Here is a 25,300-nt window from a genome sequence, read left to right as displayed (position 1 = left end):
ATTTGGTAAGAAAAGGTCTGCAGGGAGTGCGCTGCCTCTTATTGGTGGATCAACAACAAACTCCAAAAGGACATTTTACACAATGGCACCATGGTGTAATATACTACCAGTGAGCGTTATAAGACGTTGTGTGGCACAAGGAACATATGAAATAAATTTGCAGTGACCAGTTTGAACAGGTGAAGCAAAGACCTGGTGCTACATTATCTACAGGTTCTAGGGTATGTGGGTCCTTTCCCTGGTTGAGAACCACAGCATTGCAGGCTCCATAGAGCCAACAATTATCCTTAGGCCCAATATATTGTACAGTGTTGAGTCTATAGATTTACACACTTTCTGTTTCAATGTGTTTATTGTTCTTCCTATGCCTCTGCAGACCTATTGCTTATAGTTCATCAGGCTTTATCACTCTAGTTACACCTGAGCAAGTTTTAAAATCGTGGGTGAGGTGGGACAGTTTTTAGGTTTGACTTAGAGTCAGCTTTAGTTATCTTGCTTGTCCAATATATCTGAAAACCCTAAATAAAAAACACATTGACTCATACATAGAGGGGCTTCGGATCAGCAGTCTCCATTTGTTGTTCAACAGTCACTCACATGTTGCTTATTTTCTCCACACAATAGTGCATTAGGCAAAGGGTCAACTCACTCAAGCTTTTGGGTCCCTTGCAGAGTGAGTGGTGCCATGTTTCCTAATCACACGTGCACAGCTGCCTAAAATGTTGTGCTTTGCAGTTCCTGGCCCTGGCAGACAATAGCAAATAATTTGCTTTGACAATGTTTTTATTTCTATTCTTTAAATTGCTTTATTTTCCAGAACATCATTGTGTGCTTAAACAATGTCTTCAGGTTACAATGATTGAAAGCCAATAGCACCATTTATTTGGTCTAATACGAATGGTACTTTCCTGTGATTTATATTGAAACTAAAAAGGGTTTCCATACGTTTCACATACAGCTTACTGCTTGGAAGATAACACATACTGTTCTATAAAATGATTTGTGATCGTGACTTTATTAAAATCGGTAAACAATTTTTGCAAGCGTATGACCACCGCATTTTTGTGGCAGAATGTTTCCCTTTTCTTCTCATTTTTAATTGTGACATTACCTTACTACAATTTATTTAGAAATAACCAGTGCACCAGCTCACCAGAGTCGACTATATTGGGTTTTCCAATGCTTGCTTAAGTATGTCATCTTACAGAAGGGGATGACCTTTCCGATTTTAGGGCTCAGAGAGGGTCATGGAATTGGTCCAGCCACAGCTAGCTGCACTACAATGACACGTTGTGAGAAAGTCATCCCTTTAGCCCTGAACAAAATTTTCATAATTATCTCTCTTTAATAATTTCATCTCACAGTGTTCAGAAGGTCAAGCCTGTCAAATTTTATCAGAGGAATAGACCCGGGAAAAGTTAAAACATGCAGTATTCAGAGCATTAAATATTGATTTTACATTACATCTAATTTGCAAATTAAAAGCTTAGTATAGGAGATATGTTCCACACCTGGCAAATACCTCACCTGGGATGATGGTAATTGATGGATAATTTACATACCTCCTTCCACCCAGCCCACATGTAATCAGGGCTATTAAGTTTCCTCAATGACACCTTTCAAAAACACAACATATGTCTGCATATGGTATTTCTATAGCGCAAACCTAGCCAAAAAGTAGCAGAGTACTGTAAACAGCTCCTTCAATTTGTTTCTTCCCATCACAGTTTTGTCATTTCTTGGCTGAAGAGGTCCTGGAAAAAATAGTCTTGTATTCTTTGTCTAGAAATGCCCACAGCCATGGGGCAACCCTCCCTCTCCACACCTCAGTTGTGTTGATAATTACCTGAGTTCAATGGTTCAGGAGTCCTAACTATCATATTGTGTCAGGGACAGATTGAGAAATAACTCGAAGAGACCTCCAGGAAAGAGAAATCCATTAAATGTAATTGATATCGAAATGCAGGGCCAAATGCAGAGGCTGAATGGGTAGTGATTCGTCAGGAGTTTAAATAAATTACAATTGGCCCACTGAGTGATGCCTAATGACCCTGATCTCTGTCCTTCAAAAAGATGAAATACATACCACTGTTCCAAATACAGAATGGGGATGGGAACAGCAGAAAACACTGAATGCGCTATATATTATCCAAATGGGGTTGTAGAGGAAATGAGGTGGGGCTGGGGGCACTGGAGGGGCAGCAGGAAAATGTGCTACCAAATGTGCCTCTGCATTTCACTTAAACAACAGCCCTCCTCTGTGAAGGCTTTTAATGTGAAGTGGGGCACGTCCCCTCATACTGCTGTACACATTAGGGATTTTTTGGGGGATTACTTTGTTAACACTACTTCTGCCGTCGTGTGAAATATACTCTCCTTTTAAATATAATGCAATTTCACTTTCTCGTTTTTACTTTTTTCTTCGTAGTTAAAACTGACTCTGCTTGTTTTTGTGTAGGATTTTCTACTAATTCTGTTTAATGACAAATAAAGATTTCTGGGTTTTTTCCGTGTTGTCCGAAATTGAGTGCAATTTTTATAGCGGATGTCGAATCCGTGATCGTTATTCACAATCTATGGGGTAGATTTACAAGCCCCTTGCGCCACTTTTGAGTCACTTTTCCCATGTTAAAAATGACGCAAAAGTGGTGCAAGGGGCTTGTAAATCTGCCCTTATGTACCTTAATGAAACCTCTTAGTAAGAGGATTTGTCACTACAATTTGGCAAAAAATGTAAACGTTTTGTCCTTCCAATGCGCCTCAACTCTGACCTCTGTTTTTTGTATTATTCCTTTCTAGCAGATCAACAAAGCTTAATCATATCGCATATTTGAGTCTGAGTTGACTAACAACATACATGTTTTTCATTGCAAAGATGCTCCAAGTGGTGATTGTATACACTGCAAAAACTCTTTGGGGCATATTATCAAGACAGGCTCTCTCTAACCAGGCCTAGGGCCAGGGATATGTTTAAAACACAGTGAAATCACACACATACATGATGGTACACTGTATATTAGGGTACACTTATAGTTGGCATGATCTACCCTAAAGCACCCTAGCACATAATAAGGCAAGGGGATTAAAACTACCTTTATGTCTCAATACATAATAGGGCATGGCAGTTGAGAGTCCAGCAGATTCTTCTGCACTTGCATGTGTGCACTGCTGAGAGCTTGAGGTCCTTTTAAAAGCAGCCCTGTGCTGCAGCATTTCTTTTAGACATGCATTTTGCCCAAACTCGACTTTGGTGGTAGGGGCACTTAAAAGGTGATAAACTACAATATGTTGTAATTTTAGGTACTCCTCCAGCTGTCCCAGGGGTGAGGGGGTCATGTCATTATAAGGAAGGCCCTTATTAAAGATGTTTTATATGCCCTGAGGATAGAGAAATTGCACATTTCACATTCCCCATTGTAGTAAAGTGCCTCCTAAAATCAACTTTGGTGCTAGGAACACTGTGGAGTGAGAATGTACACTATGTTTACATACTTTGAACCCCTAAAGTCTCCTCTAGTTGTCCCAGGGATGGGGGGCCGTGTACTTATAAGCAGGGTTCTTATAAAATATGCTTTGTAGGCCCTGGTGTTGGACAAATTGCACATTTCATTTTCCCCATTTTAGATTCCCACCACATAGGATAACAGGCCAATAGATTATGAATACATACCTATAGTTAGGAATCAGGTAAAATATCGTTCAAGAACTTAGTGGAATGATATTGATAAATCCAAAAATGTGCTATTGTTTATCCTAAATATACAGAAGTTATAAGCTTGTCTTGTCTGTAAGCCAAATATCAGCCTTCACGTGGTCTTCCCTCAATGGTCAGAATTAACAGGATTAGCCAGGCTGCTTTGATAAAGCGATAAGTGGCTCAACCTGAACAGAGGCTAGCTGTTGGGGAGAGCTCTTCTACACAGGGATGCCAGAGCATGGGGGAGGGGTTGCAAAGTATGAACTTCAAAGGAGAGTCAGGGAAGGCCAGATCACTTACACCCTAGCCCTCTCACCCAGTCAGATGGCAGGCTTATGGCAGATATTTGCTGATGGTAGGGGAAAAGATGTATGGAAATGAGCCATACTGGAGGTTGGTTTAACTAGTTCTTGCTCCTCTGCTGAGACTTCAGCCATAATGAATTTGAGAGGAATAGTGCTTTCTGGGAGAAGATTATGACACACTTTGGAGGAAGTGGTCGTGTTCTGGGGTATTGCCCTGCAACTCATTAGACATGAGCGCTCTTCTGCTTGACCCCAGAGAACATTGAATAAATATGTGAGAGGTGCTGAACCTCTCAGATCTGCTGTTTGAAACTAAGAGAAGAAGAAGGCTTGTCAAGCTGGAAACTTGATTTGCCCAATCAGGCCCTGCATTCTGACTGACTGTGCCTGCTACATTATCAGGAACTACAGCTCTTTGGATGTACCTTGCTTCAAGAGGATTAATGAGTGGACTCCCTGCAAGCTGCAGGTTAACAGAGCTCACCTGGATCATCACCACCAAGAATCCCCTGCCTTGAGTGTGTCCAGTGGATTTGTAAAGGTTTTGTCCAGGTGCATTGTGGGAATTGTGGTCCCAACTTTTCAAGGACCATCTTGGAGATTGCAGACCCTTGGATTGTGTTTTGGACACTTTGGACCCTCAGGAAGAATTCCCAGAAGTTTGGAGCAACTTTGGAAAAAAGCTTCATCAGGGGACTGACTCAACCGTGAGAGCCATGCCGGCCACATCCAAACATGAGCTGGCCTGCCCTGCTGGTTCGTCCTGCTGAAAAGCTCCAGAATTCTGACTTCTAGAGCTTGGCCTGGTGGCACCTCAAAAACAAGCCAGCGAACCCTCACTGAATTGCTGAAGCGCATCAAGGGACCCTGGCAGAAAAAGCGCCAGAAAAGTTTCTAAGTCTGAAGGTAAAACTTCGTACAAGACCATGCTCCACAACATTGTAACAAAATAGGAAATATTTTTCTTTTTAAAATGACACCAAAACGACAAATCCCTAATGTAGTGAACCGGCGATATGAATTTCTACAGATTTAGCACCATGTAGCACTATGTAGCACTTAGAAACCAATAGCGCCACTCTGGGACATCTGGTCGCTCTTGACCTGCACATGTGGTGGAATTATTTGTGTTCTGCGAGTCGGGTGTTCAAGCATAAGTTTTAGCTCAGCAATCAAGTCTAGTATGGTAGCTGAGTCCAGCCTATACTTCTCATGTATCTCTTCCTCTGTCTGCTGGAACAAGAAAAGGCATACCAGTGGAACTGACAGATACAGAATCAGATGAGGATGAGGTACCAGGTCCACGTCGCAGACCAGAAGGTGGTGTAGGGGCAGCTGATGGCCGACACAGACGTGCAGAAATAACACAGAACTATTTCTAGGTGAGTAATGATGACACAAAGCCAATAATGATTTGAGATTGACTGTGCTTTAATGTACCTTAGCATCAGGTAAATTGCATTCACGCAGCCAACAAACACACGTTATGTGTGGCACTTGCTGTTGCATCTCACATCTCATATACACAGGACATGATTAATGTTATTACAAATGTACATATGCCATGGGTTACTTCACCCATTAGCATCCAGCTGTGGCAACACTGTTTATTTCCTCCATCCACATCCTGCAGTTACACGCTCAGTGTGCTGACTGACCTCCCTTGATGAGGCATCTGATGGAGTTCCCTGCCTCACACTATGCCGTCTGGGTTCTGTCATTGGTGGGGTCATGCTGCTGCGGCTGGAGACCTCCTCACTGTCCCCTGCCCCAAGGAGACCTGGGCCACCTATATTTGCTGTCTGCAGCTGGTCAACTTCATTTGTGACCTGCACCAAACCTTTGACAAAATCCTGGCTGCAGTGTGCCATTTCTATCTGCATCGCCACTGTGTGCCTAGACAGTACAGAGGTGGCATTGCACAATCAGTTAACCGCCTAACTGTAAACATCCAGACAGGTGTACAGGGTTGTTTTTCCCTGGGTCTGGATGCATGGTCCCTTTGCATAGTATCACAGAGCTCTTTGATTGCTCCAGTCATTTCAATAATGCTGTCTGCACAGGCCTTATTGCCCTCTGCAACTGTGTCATTGAGCTCTCTAATGCCCTCCTTCATGTCTGTGAGATTATGGTTGACAGACACCTGCTGCCTGTTTCTTAATCTCATGCTTTTGGCTTGAAGACGCTGGACCTTGACCATTGTGCCTTCCAGGCCTGAGAATACAGAAGGATCCTCCCCTACCACTGTGCTGGTTTGTGCCCTGGGACTGCGTCTCCTGCAACTGCCGTCCCTACAGTGCATAGGAGGCTGCTCATATTCCTGGCGTGCCTGCTCCCCTTGCTCTGGATATGCCTCATCCTGTCTGCCTTCGAGCTCTACCTCCAACTCCGGGAGTGGAGGCACGGTTTGATGGCGTTTCTGTGCAAGAGGTGTTGGCTGTGTGGTCTGATCTGTGTCCTCTCCCCCTGCCTGGTTCTGTGGCTGTTATGCCTCCTCAGGTTCTGTGTTGTCACCCTGTGTTGCAGGTCCACCTGTAAATACAAAAGCACTACTTATTGTGTGTCCTGCTTTACATTGTCACTGAATAAACTTGGTAGCAATTTGGGTACCCACGTGCTGTGTTACATTTTTGGTTGTACTATTTATTGTCAACTGCAGAATCATTGCTGTGTGTCATTGCTCAACTGTGTTTATTGTGTGACTACATCTCCCATGATGCATTGCTGGGTGGACAAGAAACTGTGGAATGGAGTTACATCCTAACTTTGAAATTGGGGCTTTCCTGAGTGTGTTCTTATGTGGGTAATGTGTCAGGGCTGATTTAGCATGCATCTTACCTTGTCTGGTGTTGGGTGTGGCAGAGCTGTTGATATCTGCGACCCCGCTGACGCTTTCAGGTTGTAGGGTGGACTCCACCAACCCCTCAAGGGTTGTGGATGCAGGCTCTGTGGCTAGACCCCCACCAGTTTTCTTTGCCTCCGCAAGTCTGGTGTTAACCTTGTCCTTAGACCTTGAGCACCTATCTTACCATCTCTTGCGTAGGTCACAGATGAGGCGCTGTGTCACACCTATGGCATTCACCTTCGCCTGTATGTCCAGCCAGACTTTGCGCTTTTTAGACTCTGGAATGTGCAGGGATTTCTTTCCAAAAAGCACTTCATGGGTCTTAACCATCTCCTCTCTGAGGACCTCCTGTTCCTTCTCACTAAATTTCTGTTTTCTCTTCCTCCCAGCTGCCTCCTTTTCATTCTCCTGTGGGTCCATTGTTTTTTGGATGGTGTTGCAGTTTAGAGTGGTGTGCTCCTGCTCCCAGCCTCTGACACAGCCTCAGGCAATCAGGAACAGCATGGGCATTCCCACTTCCTGGTTGTGATGTCATCAATCTGCTCCAGAATAGCAGAATCACAAATTTGTGATTTTTTATTTGCGAATTTGCAATCAAGAAATCACAATTTTGGTATTCGGTAATAGTGTTTGCGATTATTACTGAATCGCTAAATTTTTGTGAATATTTATTTACATCATGTTTTGCGATTCTCAAATAACAATTCCTTAAAAATCGCTATTTGAGACTATCAAAACACTTTTTCGATACATACGGCCCACTGACTCATCACACATGCCCTACAAAAAACGAAATGGATTATGGCAACACTCTCTATGTCTGAATCAACACATAACTGATCAGATGGTTCAAGACCCAAACAAAACACAGTAGCCAGACTCACTATTCTACTCATGCACATACTCCACATACGCTGGTCCAGTGCCAGTGGTCATTGCTTCTCCTACCATGCTACCAAATCTCTTATGGGCTCCTTATGCACATCAGAGATGTGTCCTCAGTTCTTCAATTTTGCAAGACATTGAAGATCTGGTTCTTCACCTAGACACAGCCCAGCCCAGCTGACACAGCTCCTACGTTCAGATCCAGGGTACCCTCCCAGGTGAGTAGTGCACTCTACAAATACACATAACATAACAAAATATAACAAAACATAACATAACAGGGTACCATTCACAATGGCCAAAAAGACAGCGAAAATCATTTTGGAAGCTTGTGTCTAAAATACAGAACACAAATGGCATACTAACCAGTCTTGTCTGACACAGCTCTTGATTTCAGAGCCAAGGACCCTCCCAGTTAGTTGAATCGTGTACTCTACAAATACACATACCATAACATAACATAACAAAATAAAACATAACATAACACAAAATAACCTAACAAGACACCATTCAGTTTGGTCAAAAAGCCAGACAAAAGGCATTTTGGAAGCCAGTGTGAAACAATGCAGAAAGCAAAAAATAGAACTTGGGGGCATATTATCAAGACAGGCAATAAAATAATCGCCGCTTTAGCTCAGGTTAGACGTCCTTCACATTTAACATGGGGTTCAATTGGAATTCCATATAGCATATTATCAAGCCCATTATCGCCGTTTTAGCCGCAGTTTTCTGGCGCTAAAGCGGCGATAATTTTATCGCCTGGCTTGATATTATGCCCCAATGTATTTTTACTGTGTACCAAGTAGAGAACAATTCACATGGTGAAATGTGTAGAGTGAAAAATGGGTTTCAAGAACACCTATGTATTTCTGAAATTGGCACAAGATATGGAGTTTAGGAGTGGTAGTTATTTGTCCATCTCTGAATTTGTACTTACTAGCATATGATTTAGATGGTATTTTTCAGAATATATTTTATCTTACACACTGGCTTACATTTGGAAGGAACAAATGCAGTGAAATCCAATTAGTTGTAATTAATTTTCTGCTATTCTATGCTCCCACATGTCTACCACTACAAATGGTACTCCATGTATGTGGGTAGGTCTAGTGCCTATGACAGCATATGGGGCAAAACACTACATGGACGCATCACATTTTCCACTGAAAGCTGAACCTTTTTCCAAATGTGGGTAGCTTTGGATTTTGGACCATTACTCAGGCAGCTCTAAGGGAAAACTAGCAAACATGCACATTTCCGAAAACTAGCCACCCAGGGTGGGGTGACTTGCATGTATCCCACCAGGTTTTTGTCACCTAAACTCCCTTGCAAACCTTAAACTTTGACTAAAAAAGCATATTTTCCTCACTTTTTTTAAAGAAAGTTCTGGAGTCTGCAGGGAGCCATAAACTTCGTTCCTCCCAGCATGATAAAAATGGTACCTTGCTTGTGTGGGTAGGCCTAGTGTCCTCAACAGGAATGGACCAAAACACAACATGGAAACATCAAATTCTTCCACTCAAAATTGACCCTTTTCTTCCAATGTGGGTAGCTGTGGGTGTTGAGCCCGAGCTCAGTCAGCACCTAGGGAAACCTAGCAAACGTGCACATTTTTTAAAACTGGACACCTGAAGAATTCAGGTTGGGGTGACTTGCAAAGCTCTCACCAGAATTTCTTTTACACAGAATCACTTATAAACCTCAAACTGTGACTAGAAAAACACCTTTTCTTTCAATTTCTGTAAGGAAAAGTTATGGAATCTGTGAGGAATCACAAACGTTTTTACACCCAGCATTTCCCTAAGGCTTCTGATAAAAATGGTACCTCAATTATGTGGTTCCTGTGACAGGAAAACTACCTAAACATGTACACACTACATTTTTCCACTCAAAACTGACCCTTTTTGTGCAAAGTGGGTAGCTGTGGACTTTGGGCCCTTGCTTAGCGAAACCTAGCAAACCTGCCTATTTGTGCAAACTCGACACCCAGGAGAGTCTAAGGTGGGGGTTTGCATGGGTTCCATGAGGTTTTCTTACCCACAATGCATGGCATACCTCAAACTTTGCCTGAAATCAAAGAATTTCTTATTGTTCCTGTTATGTAAACTTCCAGAATCCTCAGGATTCCACAAAATTCTTACTACCCAGTGTTGGCCCACTGGTGCTGATAAAAGCGCTGCACCCCTTGTGTAGCTAGGCCTAGTGCCCGCAACAGGAATGGATCAAACCAAGGTCAATTGGAGCCCTTGCAAGGGATCTCCCATTGACTTCAGTTTGATCCCTTCCTGTTACAGGCATTAGGCCCAGCCACACTGGTGGCACAGCGTTTTTATTGGCAGGTGTGGGGCATTGTTTCCATCACAGAAATATAAGGAACATTTGTGATTTCAGGCAAAGTTAGAGGTTTGCAGTGCACTACGGGTAAGAAAACCTTGTGGGATTCACACAAGGCACACAACTTTGAAATCCCCTGGTTGTCTAGTTTGTAAAAATGGCCATGCTTGGCAGCTTTCCATGGGTGGCAGCCGAGCACATCTCAAAATCCAGGCAGCTACCCCTACTGCTGATCTCTCCACGTAGCACTCTAGGACCTTTTTTGTCAAGGTCTCTTGGACCACCCAAGTGGAACAATATTGGGAGTTAGTCGCACTCGCCTGGCCCATATGTGAAAACAACACCCAACAGAATTAAATATCGTCTCTCTTGCCATTGGGATGGGATACTTTAGACTGCAGGGGAGTAGAAAGACTGTTGCGATTTTAGGAATGAGGGTGGGGCCTGATATTTAGATGGCTAGACCTTCCCTATAATATTATTAAAAATATGCATATTCCCTGGGGCAAATTGTGGGCACACCTTTGTCTGTCCTTGGGGGGGGGAAATACCGGTTTGTCCCTTTTGGGGTGGGGTGTGGTCAATGCGAGAGTGCAACACTTCCACAACTTTCCTTTGCCCCAAATGCAAAATCCTTGGTGTCAGGTGGATTTTTCCCCCAGGGGTCAAGTTGGGTCAACCTCCCCTATTGGGAAAAGCCTCCCATCTGCCCCCAGAGAGTAAGAAAGACACTATTGACCCCACTGGGGCAGGGATACGCCTCAATGAAAGGGTAAGCCACCCCATCATTTTGTTTGTTTTGGTGTCGTTTTGAAATCCCTGGTGTCTAGTGTGATTTCAGCCCCCAGGGAGAGTAGCAGATTGGGGAGTAAATAAACTATCCATCCCCCAGGAGGGACAAAAAGTCTATTTGGCCCTGGGGTGGGCGAGGGAAAAATGGGTCCTTCCCCAGGGGCCCTGCACCCCAAAATATATTGTATGCTTTCAGTCCATAGCGTCTAGTGGGCTTGCCTCCTGAGGGAGGGGTAGATTGGGGTAATTAACCCCATCTGCCTGCAGGGTGGCAGAAAGACAAATAATTAATTTTACCAGGGGGAGCATAAGCCCTTGCCCAAGGGCCTGCCCTGCTATCCTTTCCCTGGTGGCTAGTGGGTCAATCTCTGCTTGGGGATTGCACTCCTGTGGCGACCTCCAAGCAGGGATCTATTGGAAAGGGGTGATTCTCCCCTTTTCAATGATACCTCTCCCAGGAGAATCAGGGCTCAGGCTGAGATACGCCCCAGAGCACTGATTTAGTCAAAGTAAAACAAGCCCATCGGCTTGTTTTACTTTCACTTTTACCGCAATGACGTCAGCATGACCTGAGAACCGATTGTCATTACAGAAAAAAAAACAAATCAGCCTGCTGGAGAAGCTCTTTCTCAGCAGCCTGATGAAAAAGAGGACTCCGTCTGGTGCAAAGCACTAGAGGGGCTTTTCTAACCCTCCCCAGTGTCAGCTAAGGAAGTGCGGCCGTTAACCACTACCACACTTATAGGGTTAAATGTCCATATGTGAGTTGCTATCTCATTTTTGTCCTGGTTGATGGACTCACAAATCTGCTCATTTAGTAATTTTCTGGCTTTGAATTTTGAGTTTGTTTGACTATTCGACTTCCTTGTATATTCAAACCTTCCAATTTTTAGAAAGCACTTGTAAAAAGATCAACAAAATTATTGTAAAGATCTATGACTTTACATTTTTTATATACTTATATCCTATATTAATGTTTACTATTCGTTTGAATTAGCTTCCATTCCCCAGTATATTCTACTTAAGTTTTCAATTTTGCGTCTTTGCTCCCCCTGAAAGACTTTGCGAGTCCTGCTGCAATTTTGAAAATAATATTTAGAGGGTTAGGGACACTTCTTCCAATCTCACCTAGTCTCAGAACAGCTAAAGTCAGATCCGTTATATTAAAATATGATGAAATGTATCAAGGAACTGCTAAGAACATTATTAAATGTGTTTTGTGCAGGTTGAGCACTTAAATATCCCCCGATTAGTATGTTGCAGTTATTCAGGCAGAGGTTCAGAGTGACTTCAGAAATATACAACGAGAGGGAATCTTGAGGCTCCTAACTAATGAACTGTTTAACAAAAACTCACTTTTTACCCATCTATGAGCCTGATTCACAAAGATACACATAAACTTTTTTTTGGTATACATTTTTTAGGATTCACAACTACGAGTTAATGTTAAATTTACAATTGGCAGAGAACTCTGCACATAAAACTATGGTTGTAAATGTACTATTAACTCATAGTTAGTGAATGCCAAATAAAACGTAAACTTACCCAAACGAGTAAAAGTTTACCGTTGTGAATCAGGCCCTATAAGTTGATGTTATGTATGACCCCCAAAATCATCTGCCCCTGATTTCAACTGCTACGCTGAGGCAGAGGTGTAATGGGGGAGCCTTATATAATGTATAATTTAGACCTGGCCCTCTCTTCAGGGTCATCCCAAAACCTTTTGTCTTTTTCCTTCCACTGTTTACTGATTTTTTTTGTATTGGTCTTAGGACTCTGTGCACTCTTCCATTGCTAACCAGTGCTTGTGCTCACGCCTCTAAAACATGACTAAATTTACTTATACCCAATGGGCACATTTTAAACTTATAAGTTGCTTGTAGAGTGGTATAACATATGTCCAGGGCCTGTAATTTGAAGGATACTAGTGGATCCGCAGTACTTATTGTGCCACCCACTTAAGTACCCCCTTAATATATAACCCAGGCCTGCCACTGCAAACTGAATGCAGTTTTATTCTGCTTTGCTACCTTGGTATTAAACCCCCCTTACCTAGCCTTACACTCCCCTTTCACTTTATTTACATATAAATCATATAAAATAGGCCCTAGGTAGGCCACAGGGCAGGGTAATTGTAACTAAAAGGATGGATATATACATTTTGAGGTTCACATATCCTTGTAGTGAAATGCTCCAAAATTAGTTTCCCCAATGTGATGCATGCCCCTCCCATGGAATAACATCAGAGGTTCCTTATTACATTTAATAAGCTGTAATTTCCAATTGGGAGTGGGTAGCTATGTCATGTTTGATGTCTTTGAAACAGCCCAAAAGAATATTAAAGTCAGGTTAATTATTACAATTTTGAAAATGCCACTTTTAGAAAGTTAAGTATACAAAACATTGATGATGAAATGTTTGAATTAATCTCAGTCACTGGTAATCACTCGGGCTGTATCCCAATCCATAGTTATTTACATTTGATGCCCTAAGTGTGCCAGATACGCCCACACATGGGAACCGGACTCACTGTGCCGCTGGAACCAAGCTATACCCAGCCTAAGAACCCATAAGAAGGGCGAAACCGGTCATGGGTTGCATGTGTACCAGTTCAGGGATGACCTGGCCTGGCAGTTCGGACTGGACTATTCCTGATGGCTGTGTACAAACTAAGGTGGCATGCTGGGTGAAAAAGGATGGATTGGGACGCGGCCCAAGTGATTGCCAGTGACTGAGATTAATTCAACCATTCCATCTACCACTTTGTTGTTTTTACTTTTAGAAAGTTGGCATTTTTCTGGCCGTAGCCCTTGGGTCACGTGACTGGGTGTAACCGACAGTTAGACTTTATGAATTCCTCCCAGACAAAGCCAGAGCTTGGGAGTCATGAAATTCCATGCACTTTAAAGCCACTGTCTAGAAGATTTTCCCACCTACCAGAAGGAGGGCAACATGATATAAAAATAGGGCCGCAGACACCATCATTTCAGTACACTTCTAGACCTGTGGATACTCTGCCAGGAAGAAGGACTGCTGTGCTACTGAAAAGACTGTCACTCTGCTGGGCTGCTGACCTGCCGCTGCCTTGCTAAATTGCTGGCTTTCTGCCCTGCTCTCCTCTTCCCTGGGGAAGGACTAGACTTGCTACCCAGGACCACCAGAGTGACTAAAATAAGGGCTAGTTTGCTGGTCTCCTGATCTGAGCCTCAGAGAAACAAAAGGCCCCCTTCACCTTGGACCCACACCTGAAACCAGCCTGAGTACATCCTGAACCTCCAAGTGTTGCGCTACCAATCCTGGACCCTTGAAGTAGTGCTTAAGGTGACCAGACAGCCAAAATCCAAAGGTAGGGATTGGGAAAACCTTTGACAAAAAACCTCTCTGAGAACCAGGAGGAGACCAGGACCAAGCCGCTCGCCTATCTGCTTGAGGTGCATCACTGGTCGGATTGAATTTGTGACTTCTCCCACTACGTTCTTCTCCGCAGCATTAAATCCTGTTCAGCGGTCCTTCGCCAAAGGGGTATCCAACCTCTAAAAAGTGTCTTTGACTACAGCCCTGTTCCTCGTTCCACTGGCAATATTTAACTTCCATTTCAGAGAAATCTTCACCATGACTTTGACCCAAGGCTATTTGACAATGATGCTCCCTCCTCAGACACATACTGCAGCCTTGCCCTGCTGAACTTTACCTTCTCAGAACATTTTTCTCAAAATTAGTGCCGTCCAGGTCCAATCCACTTTGTGTATCTGAACAGCACTCCATCACGGTTGGACAGATTTCTTTTCAACTTTGACTCGGTCTCCCGTAACTAGATGTTAACGGTTGGTGCGTTAATCTTTTAAGGTGCTAGTTTTTGTGAAAAAAGTTGAAAACTCATAACTCTGGTTCTACTGATTGGATTTTTTGTCTTTTTGTGTCAAATAGTTTATTTGCATTTATGCTATTTTTCTAAATTGATGTGGGATGTTTCTTGTGTGGTATTTTCACTTTATTACTAAGTATAGACTGACTGCTTTTTGTGCCAAACTAGCCAGAGTTCTGCACAACTTAATTCAGTGACTTTTTGTGGTTCACCCTGCAAGGAATTGTGGCTGTTGCTTGACCAGAGCTCCACAGCCCAGTCAACCAAGAACTCAGTTTCTCACAATGAGATCTTCTCCTTGACCAAAATACTAAAAATAAAAACCTTGCCTGCCATCCTTAACCAGCCTTCATCACCTTCCCTGTTTTTGTTCCCCCACAGTTCTTATTTCTGTCAAGTGTTCTATATACTAATTTGCCTCTGTCACAGTGATACTGAATTTCCTGACTATGTTGACAGACTTCATGATTTCATTCATTATAATCTTTGGATGGAACTCTGTGATTGCTTATCCTACCTCTTTTTACCTCTTGCTTCTTCTCAGGGGCTTAGTAATGCAACATCTTTCTGTGTTATACTTGTAAGGCTATAAGTTGTATGTAGCACATCTAAAATGTTGGTACAATTCCTATATTCAATTTTCTCAGCTTTCGCAAAAATGATAATTTGTAGCATACTCATACTCCTGATGTGCTTACAGACACATTCATCCCTGATAATCACAGAGTTTATATGTGACAGCCAGTTCTCACCCTCTTGCCTTCTTTCGTAGTCGACAGTGATGTGTTGCTTGAAACATTTATTGCCATTTGGACCCTGAACACATTCTTTAATGTTAGTTTCATCAGTCATTCACCACAGTCTGTGTGGTTTGATTGTTTCTGAACTACCTGATACTAAATTTTCAGTTTTTAGTGTATTCTTTTTCTCAATATTTTTAACCGTTGTCCATAAACATAAGATTTTGTTTTATACCTCTCTACTTTTAATTTCTCTCTGTGGGCTGTAGAATTTGGATTGAGTGTTTGCCTTTTATTCTCATGTAAAGGAGTTCCAAAGATTCTTCAAATGCCAGTTTTCTATGACTTTTCTTTGATGTTGTTATTTTTGTTCTATTGATTTTGGACTTTTATTTTTTCTTTCATACTAGTGCTGATGGGATTCTGGAACAAATTACTCACTCTTTTCATCTTATTCTTCTGTGAGCATCGCATTCTCATTGTTACCCTCTTCTGTTCTTGCTCCCTCACTCCTACATTGTTTACTATGGTTGTCTTGTTTTGCCCTCTCTGTAATCAAGGATACGATTAATCTCTTATTATTTTCATTTGAAGTCATCCTGAGATGTCATTTATTTTCTTTCCATTTTCTCTGCATTATATTTCTGTTGAATGTTTACCGCTTCTCCATTTTCTACAGCAGGTTCATGGTAGTTTAACATTTTGGGTTTTATTTATTTTGATTACCCTTGCTCTGTAAGTTACTACTTTCTAGTGGGACAAGTGCTTATAAAATCTGGGATAACATAACTTTGCTGTGATCTGAAGTTTTCTCAAACTTCAAAAGCATTGATAGCATGGACTCTAGGATTGAATGAATATCTAAAAGCAATACAGATCTTAGGGCTGTCCTAATTCCCCAGAGCTCTCTTATCTTCCGCATAACTACAGCTACTTGTGTCAATTCCACAGATCACTAGTGAATGGAGCTCTATTACGGCTATTGAAACCATCCTTTAGCTATAATAGATGACATTAGAGGCTTTCTAAACTGTTTTCTTCATTTTTGTTTTCCTAGTGAGCTCTTAACAGTAGACAAAAATAATTGTGGAGAAAACTAACATTGTCTTCTTGCTTGCTGCAAGATGCATCAGTCACAGCCTTCTTTCAACACTGAGATCCCAAAGCACCATGACATCAGAACAGCCAGAAATTCAGGTATCCAGCAAGTCTAGTAATGTACAAGTTTCAGGCCTGACCGGGAAACAGAAAGTGTTGGAGTAATGGAGTAGTAGCTGAGCAGTAAACGAGTAGTAGTTAGCAGGAATAAGAGTAATTGGAATGTGGAATATTCTGAGAGTCTATAGGTAGCCTGTTAACCGACGTCACCACACTGCACAGCAACACACATCAGCCACCACCAAACCACTGATCTATCCCTCTGGTGCCATCAGTCAAGCAGCAGACGACTACTGCTACAGTCTTCCACAGCCACCTCAGCCCACAACCACTATCTGCTAATCAGTCTTCTCCAGCTCTGAGTCACACCATGATTGCAAAGGTGCAGTCAATGGCGGAGGAGTTCAAGTTGACCATCAGCAGGGCCAGCAGGGAAGCAGCAACTTGTAGAAAAACAAACTGGATGTGATCCTGAGGTGCCGTGAGTGGACCTGAGAATTCCTGGACTAGGCTTTGTAAGGCAGTGGGTGGGGCCAGGTGAAATAAACAGAACAAGAAACAATCCAAGCTGATGCACTGGAGCTGCAGAACCATCAGATGCCACTGACACACAGTAGCACACATGGTTGCGTATGTTAAAGGATCAGGAGTCTGGCATTAGGGTCAGTTGGGAAGGAGGTGTATGAGTACAACTGGCCACCAAAAGCATTCATAGCCAAGAACCAAGGGGAATAAAGCAGAATTCTTTGTGTAAAGATCTTTTTTGGACATCTATAGCAACATGCAACAGCTTGCATTCTATAACAAGATCTCCTTTTGATTCCATAACTCCATTACTGACTCGCACCCACTCAGTCAGTCAGAAACTCAAGCATTCATTCATTACTGCCAATTTGGTAATGTTTACAAATTATAACACCATATGATGAAAGAGTAAAACAAAAAAAAATGGCACTAACTGACCAGCACAGATTGTTAGAACAAACTCTTCAGGCCCTCATGTCATGTTCTTTGGTGTTTATCCCTGCATCGTAACTTTGTTAGACTGCGATAGTAAGAAGCAATAGGTATGCTAGAGAAAGATGCTACCACATTCATGTCACAAAGCATCGTCATCCAGCGCAAAAGAGAGCTGGAGCTCCCGAGTTGACCCAAGCTGAAAAAATGCAATGTAACATAACCATGTTTGGGCTGCTATTTTGCGTGCATTCTTTTGAACCTGATGACATAATTAGCATCTGATGCATGTCACACAGCAAACAACTGCTGCACCCATTTACATATTTGCTCACGCATACTATGAATTTTGAAATAAAAAACTAAAAATCATGCTGATTATAATATTACTACTGTTTGCTTGAGAAATAATAAACCTACTTTTATAGTCTGTAAGGAGCCATCTGTTCAACTGTGTCCAACAGCATATCACACGATAACAAATCGGATACAGGAATATATACATATATATATATATGTATATATATATATATATATTTTTTTTTTTAAAACATCTGTTTATTGGCCTTTATAATAGACACCTGAGAGTGTATACAGACACGTAAAATAACAAGACCAATCAATTTATTACAGATTCAGAATGATCAATATAAATCAAAACTATGGTCAGCTATATAAAGCTCCATTTGCAATTAACATATAACCTATAACACTTCTGCTGTCAGGACTGATCCGTCCATCTGGGTGAACGGTGGTTCAATAAACAAAGGAAAGGAGAACAGTGATGTCTGATAAATGTCCAATATTATAACAGGAAGAAATAGAGGGAAACAAAAGAAAACAAAATAAAAAGCACAGGTTCATCAACTCAAGTAAACGATTGCTTCCATTTGATATTCCAGGTAAGGCCTCTTCACAAGTATGATTGGCGGGGGTAGTGACCAGGTAGCCTGGTAGCCTCTATGGGGCCCTCAGTAGAGGACTCCTTCAATGGGGAGCAAACTCCTACAACAGCAAGAAAAAAAGCAAAGGGCACCGAGATGTTATAGTTAGGCTCAGATTTCACTCGTACAAAACCAGAGAAATTCGGCAATTATAATTCCCTGAGCTAATTATAATTTACGCCCATGCAATGCACTGCTCATGACCTCACATATTACATCACTCATGACATGGTCAGTGAAATCACTGATGAATTCTGAAATGACATCAAAGATGACATCATCCAGTCAGTGTAAGTATTTTGTAAGAGTTTGATTGTTAAACATATATACTAAGGTACTACAAAAGTTAATGTAGTGTACTAGTTATACTACTAATGAGTGATACTACTTCTAATATATATTATATGAGAGGCTTTGTGACTGTATGTATCATTGCATATATCGGTGTGTAAGTGGCTCTATGGTGTATAGGTGGGTGTGTGAGTAGCTGTGAGGGTGAATGAGATGCTGTGTGAGTGGCTGTATTGGTGAGTGTATAGGTGTGTCAGTGGCTGTATGGGTGGGTGAGTGGGGTGTGAGTGGCTCTATGGATGGGTAAGTGGGTGTGTGGTAACTGTATGGGTGAGTGATTGGGTTTCCGAATGGCTCTATTAGTGAGTGACTGGGTTTGTAAGTGGCTGTATGGGTGAGTGAGTGGCTGTTTCAGTGGGTGATTGGTTAAGTTGGTTGGTGTGTGAGTGGCTGTAGAGGAGAGTGAATGTTTGAGTGAATGGCTATATGGATAAGTATGCAGATGCGTGAGTGCTTGTATGGATGTGTGAATGGGTATGTAAGTGGTTAAGTGGGTGTGTGAGTGAGTATGAGAGGGCTTGTATGGGCAAGTGAGTGATTGTGCTGAGAGGGTGATTGGGTGAGTGAATGGGTGTGTGAGTAACTGTAGGTAAATAAGTGGGTGTGTGAGTGGCTGTATGGGTAAGTGTGTGGTTGTGTGACTGGCTGTATGGGTGAGTGACTGGTTGTATGAGAAGCTATATGGGTGAGTGAATGGTTGTGTGAGCGGCTGTACAAGTGAGTTAGTGGGTATGTGAGTGGTTCTATGTAGAAGTGAGTGGGTTTGTGAGTACTGGTATAGATCTGTGAATGGGTATGTGAGGGGTTGTGTGAGTGTGTGAGAGATCGTACGTGAGGTTGATTGGGGTGTGAGTAGGTTTGTGTGTGGTTCTGTGAATGATGCCATCAGTGATGTCATTTAAGATGTCAACAGTGATCAGTGATGTAATCAGTGATTTAATTGACCATTTCATGAGTGATATAATATGTGAGGTCATGAGCAGTGCATTGTGGCAGCGTTAGTTATAGTTAGCTCAGGTAACTATAACTTCTAAATTTCACTGGTTTTGTAGGAGTGAAATCTGAGCCTAACTATAAAGTCCCTGTAACCTTTGTTTTTCAGTGAATATCTAAGGTTTTTTAAATTATATTTGTTAATTAGAACAACTCTGCAATATTTGTTTTTTAAGTGAATTTCTAAGGTTTTTCAAAATCTATTTCCTAAGTATAAAGTCCCTGTAACCTTTAGTTTTTAAAGTGAATTTCTATGTTTTTTAACTAGTAGTCGTGTTTGCAGAGTGGTGGAGAAAGGGGATGGGCCTTCGACCAACACTCCTGAATCCTACTGTGTTGGACTTAATAGAGGTAACAGGAGGGCTTGTAGCACACCAAGGACCATCAGAGTCCAAGGGGACTTCATGCCCCAACCAGCAGTGTACCAGGAGGCATGTTTGCAGAATGGTGGGGAAGGGGGCGTGGTTACTTAATTCCTCTCAGCAATCCCACTGTGTAGGACTTACTGGAGGTAACAGAAGGAGTAGTTGGCCCCCAAGGACTCTCTTGAGCCAAGGAGACTTCATACCACAACCAGCAGTGCGCTAGGAGGCATGTTGTAGAGTGATGGAGAAATAGGCATGGCCTCCGAAGTCCTGTCAGCAATTACGTTGAGAGGGACTAACCCGGAGGTAACAGAAGAGCCTGTTGGCCTCCTCTGGAGCCTAGGAGACTTCATCTTGCAGCCAACAGTGGCGCCAGGAGGCACGTTTGCAGAGCGGTATAGAAAGGTGGTGTGCCTCCGAAGTCCTCTGAGCATTCAGGCTGTTTGGGACTTATTGGAGGTAACAGGAGGGCTCATTGGCCACCAAGGACCCTCAACATCCAAGGAGACTTGATCTCCCAACCAGCAATATGCCAGGAGATGCATTTGCAGAGTGGTGGAGAAAGGGGACAGACCTCTGCCGACCTGCAGGGCAGGCCCTTTCAAAAGACTGTTTTATTTATACTCGAAGGCGGGCCACATGGCCCCTCTTCCCTGGGCCAATTTTGGCTCAGGGACCCCATCCCCCCGGTGCCAGGCTCTTCTTTAATCGGGGAGTGGCCAAAGCCAAAAATGCTTTTCCCAAGGAAACTAGGTTCTAATTATAACTACCTACTGGAAAACGCCAGGGTAATATACATATATATATATACCTGTCACCTTGGGCCAGGTCTTTCTTTAATGGGGGAACGGGACAAAGTGAAAAATGCTTTTCCTATGGAAACTAGGTTCTAACTATAACTATCTATCTACTGGTGACCGCCAGTATATATATTCAGTGGCGGTGCATCTGTTAGGGCATTGGGGCGTTGCCCCACAAGCTGCCCTCGTCTGCAGCTCTTTCAGCGTCTCTGAACTTTAGTAAACTAAACTCTCAGATTACTTAAGTTCAGAGATGCCGAGAGAGAACTGACAATCATGTCAGTCAGCATGATGTCGGACCGCCCACCCCCTTCAGAGTCTGAAGGGGGTGGGCGGTCCGGCGTCATGTTGACTGACAGGCATTGTCAGGCCAGGGGCAGGCAGCAGCACAAGTGTGCATGACTGGGGAAGGTCGGCAAATGTTTCCGCCGTGCGTAGTCATGCGCCTAGTGTCTGCTCCGGCTGGCGCATTAGCAAAGGCTCAACCCTCTGTCTCCTAATGGGCAGGCGGGCGGTGAGTAACCCTGCTCTAAGCCAAACCCAGCGCCAGTATTGACTGAGAGGGGTTGCCACTTGCCAGCAGTAACGCGGCTGTTCCTGTAGGCGCCAAGGCCCAATGGGACCTCGGAGCAGAGGGGGCGCGGACCCGGTACGTTTTTTAAAATTTTATTCCCCCCACACGACCCCCCCCTGCGCAACTGCGAGTATTGCGAGAGCCGGGACTCCCGGACTGGGTAGCAATGTACTTTGCATAACTACTCACCGTTTAAAATATAAATATGTGGAGTTGCAACTTGCAAGCCGTCATGCTATACATCTTCACACACCCGCTCTCCCTCATGACCTTTACTCTCAGAAATGGATAGCTTGCCTTCCAGTCCTCCCAGTAATCTGGACTGCTTCATTGATCAAACGCATCACCTCGAGAATACTTATGGATTGCACAACTGCATTCTGACTGCACCATTTCTTTGGCTGGCGAAATTACTCAAAGCGTTTTGCAGCAACTTTGCAAAAAATACATCATGTGGAAATGCCTCGGGAAATATGTTATGCATGTAATCCTCTGGCCTTTAGGCCTCGTCGAAGATTGGGGGCTGAGCCATAAAGCCATCTGAAAGTTCAACTTCCCAATCTCCATTTAGATGCAAATGTGATTAAATGCTCTTAGGTGTAAGCTCTGTCGGACCAACGTAGAATCCGCACTCTTGGGGTTCAGTGGAAATGAACGAGGACTTCCAAAGTCTTTCATTTCCTAAATGAGGCACGCTTATATATTGAGTCACAAGGTCATTCAAACCACCTTATTGATTCTACACTATTATATAGCACAAACCTTGTCCATGAGGGCATTAGAGCGCCGAAAAAGTACCACGGGGCAGATTTATGACGACTGGCGCATCCCTGCATATCAGCAGGGATGCGCCAGTTATTATAGCCACAGCTGCGCCACCATGGATGCGCCGCATTTATAATGCGGCGCACCATGGGGCAAAAACGGCACAGATGCGTGACGCATCTGTGCCGAAAAGTGGCGCATTGCTGGAGTTGCGTCGCTAGCGAGACGCAGCTCCAGCAATGTTCTGGGGGGCCCTATCTGTACAATGCTGCGTCAATCCTTACGCCTGCTTCAAGCAGGCGCAGGGTTTTGACGCAGCATGGGCCTAAAAGTGACTGAGTGAAATCTTGTAGATTTCACTCAGCCACTTTTAGGAGGCGTTCCTGCGCCGGAACGCCCCCACCTGCCCTGGAACGCCTACATGTGGCGCAGGGCTTTACAACGTGACGCATCTGGGAGATGCGTCACGTTTGTAAATGCCCCACACCATGGCGCAGGATTTGCGCCGCTGCTGCGTCACAAAAGTGACGCAACGGCGGCGCAAAAGTGGCGCAAGTGCAACATAAATCTGCCCTCACGTTTTTAGGCGGAAATGTTTCAGTGGTTTGCAGAAGATCACAGGATGTTGAGCCGAGGCCGGGATTCAGACTTGGTTTTCGGGTTTCATAGTAGGTAACTATGACAAGGATGCACATCTTTCCTCTCATATACCACAGCCTGCGCGTAACCTGCAGTGTGAGAATGGGACAGGCACTACATCTAGAAAGTATATGAATCAGTGTTGATTGATTACAGGTGCGGGGTAACCGGCGGGTCCTGTTTGTAGGTGGCATCTCACTGCCTCAGGACTGATTGCGGGACAGTTTGTGCCCAATTGATTGTGATTGCGGGGTAAATTGCTTGGCAGGCTGCTTACAACCAGCGTAACAGACGTTTGACAAATTGGGACTCCATGTACACGACTGAGTCTTTAGGGGCAGATTTATGTTGCACTTGCGGCACTTTTGCGCCGCCGTTGCGTCACTTTTGTGACGCAGCAGCGGCGCAAATCCTGCGCCATGGTGCGGGGCATTTACAAACGTGACGCATCTCCCAGATGCGTCACGTTGTAAAGCCCTGCGCCACATGTAGGCGTTCCAGGGCAGGTGGGGGCGTTCCGGCGCAGGAACGCCTCCTAAAAGTGGCTGAGTGAAATCTACAAGATTTCACTCAGTCACTTTTAGACCCATGCTGCGTCAAAACCCTGCGCCTGCTTGAAGCAGGCGTAAGGATTGACGCAGCATTGTACAGATAGGGCCCCCCAGATCATTGCTGGAGCTGCGTCGCGCTTGCGACGCAACTCCAGCAATGCGCCACTTTTCGGCACAGATGCGTCACGCATCTGTGCCGTTTTTGCCCCATGGTGCGCCGCATTATAAATGCGGCGCATCCATGGTGGCGCAGCTGTGGCGCATAATAACTGGCGCATCCCTGCTGATATGCAGGGATGCGCCAGTCGTCATAAATCTGCCCCTTAATGTATAAGTATCCCACAGAGTAGCGTGCATGCTACTTGATTCCAAGCAGTCCAGCGCCTCGTCAGTGATAGCGCTATATGAATGTAACTACAGAACAATTGTTATAATAGGAGAGACCATTATCACCTTTGTGACTGGGAAGGCAGTGCGTGCATTGTCTTTATGTTCGCCAATTTGGATACATTTCCTCCCTGAACGCCGTGCGCCAGCCTTTTGTCCAAAAGTGGAATCCGTAAGTAAACTGAAACTTGCTGCATGTATGCGTGCCTGGTGCCTCCTTCTGTGATGTTCCTTAAGTCTAAAAATTGGAGCCCACCCACTCGCGAGAGAAGCCTGACTTTCAAGGCGCCGAGAATGATTGGGCTTCAGAGGTAGATTCCCTCTTCAAGCGCTTTCTTTAGTTTAGAAGCTCTCGGCGCTGTCAGGTGCGCGCAGCAACACAATAGCCCCAGGGACGCAGCACAGAACACTGTGTTTTTTTTTTTTTTACCACGGTCTGGTTTTCTGTATGGATCATCGGCATTGTTCAGGAGAAAACTAATTACCGCGCAGTCATCATCAGGAGCACACAATATATTTGAGGCAGTGTTGAGATACAGCCATGCCATGTATATAACGCAAAGGGGAATAAATGAATACTGCTTCTTTTTTTCCGCCTCACATCATATGAGCCATGTTCTCAAATTGCCACGCCTGTTTTAGCTACTTTCCTCATGGGCGGATGATTGCCGACCGCACTACTAGGGTGGGATCAAACATGCTGCAGGCTAGCGCTGGGCCCTAAGGAGTTAAATTCTGTTAGCATTTAGAGGAAAAGGTGATGTTATGGACACAGGCTAGTGCCATGCCTTTCTCAGCTTCAGCAAGGCTGACTGTCTGATGACTATGTAGGGCTCCCTGTCTGGAAACAGTATGGGATACATTTTTGCTTATTGGCATATTTAATTCTTAACGTGGATCAGGCATACTGAGATGGCACACAATTTTCTCTAGATTTCGGTACCATTGAAACTCATTAATATTTACGTTTATTAAATGGTGAGTGTTGTTGCTTTTCACAGATGCCATGATTTACTCTTCCATTTGCAGCCATAAAATGAAAACAAGCATTTCCAAAAGTAACCAAATGGCCTGATTATTCTATATTATGGCCCCACATATGTTTCTAGTACTATTGTGGTAGAAAAGTTATTCCTCCTACATCGCTTAATCCGAGCTACTTACAGTGACACCAAAAATGTGTGACAAAAGTGTTGGGGAGCTGTCTCACCCTTTCCGAGTTGTCTCAAATTGCAATCTGACGCCCCAAAAATATTTCAAACAGATCAGTGGACTCATTGGTAAGACTGAAAGTATATGTCTTCCACCAACAGACAGACGCGAAAGGCTGGCTGAATGTTCGGAGCACTCTTA

Source organism: Triturus cristatus, chromosome 9 (genome assembly GCF_964204655.1).
Source record: "Triturus cristatus chromosome 9, aTriCri1.1, whole genome shotgun sequence".
NCBI lineage: Eukaryota > Metazoa > Chordata > Amphibia > Caudata > Salamandridae > Triturus > Triturus cristatus.
The sequence above is the reverse complement of the archived record's forward strand: the minus strand, read 5'-3'. Positions refer to the sequence as shown.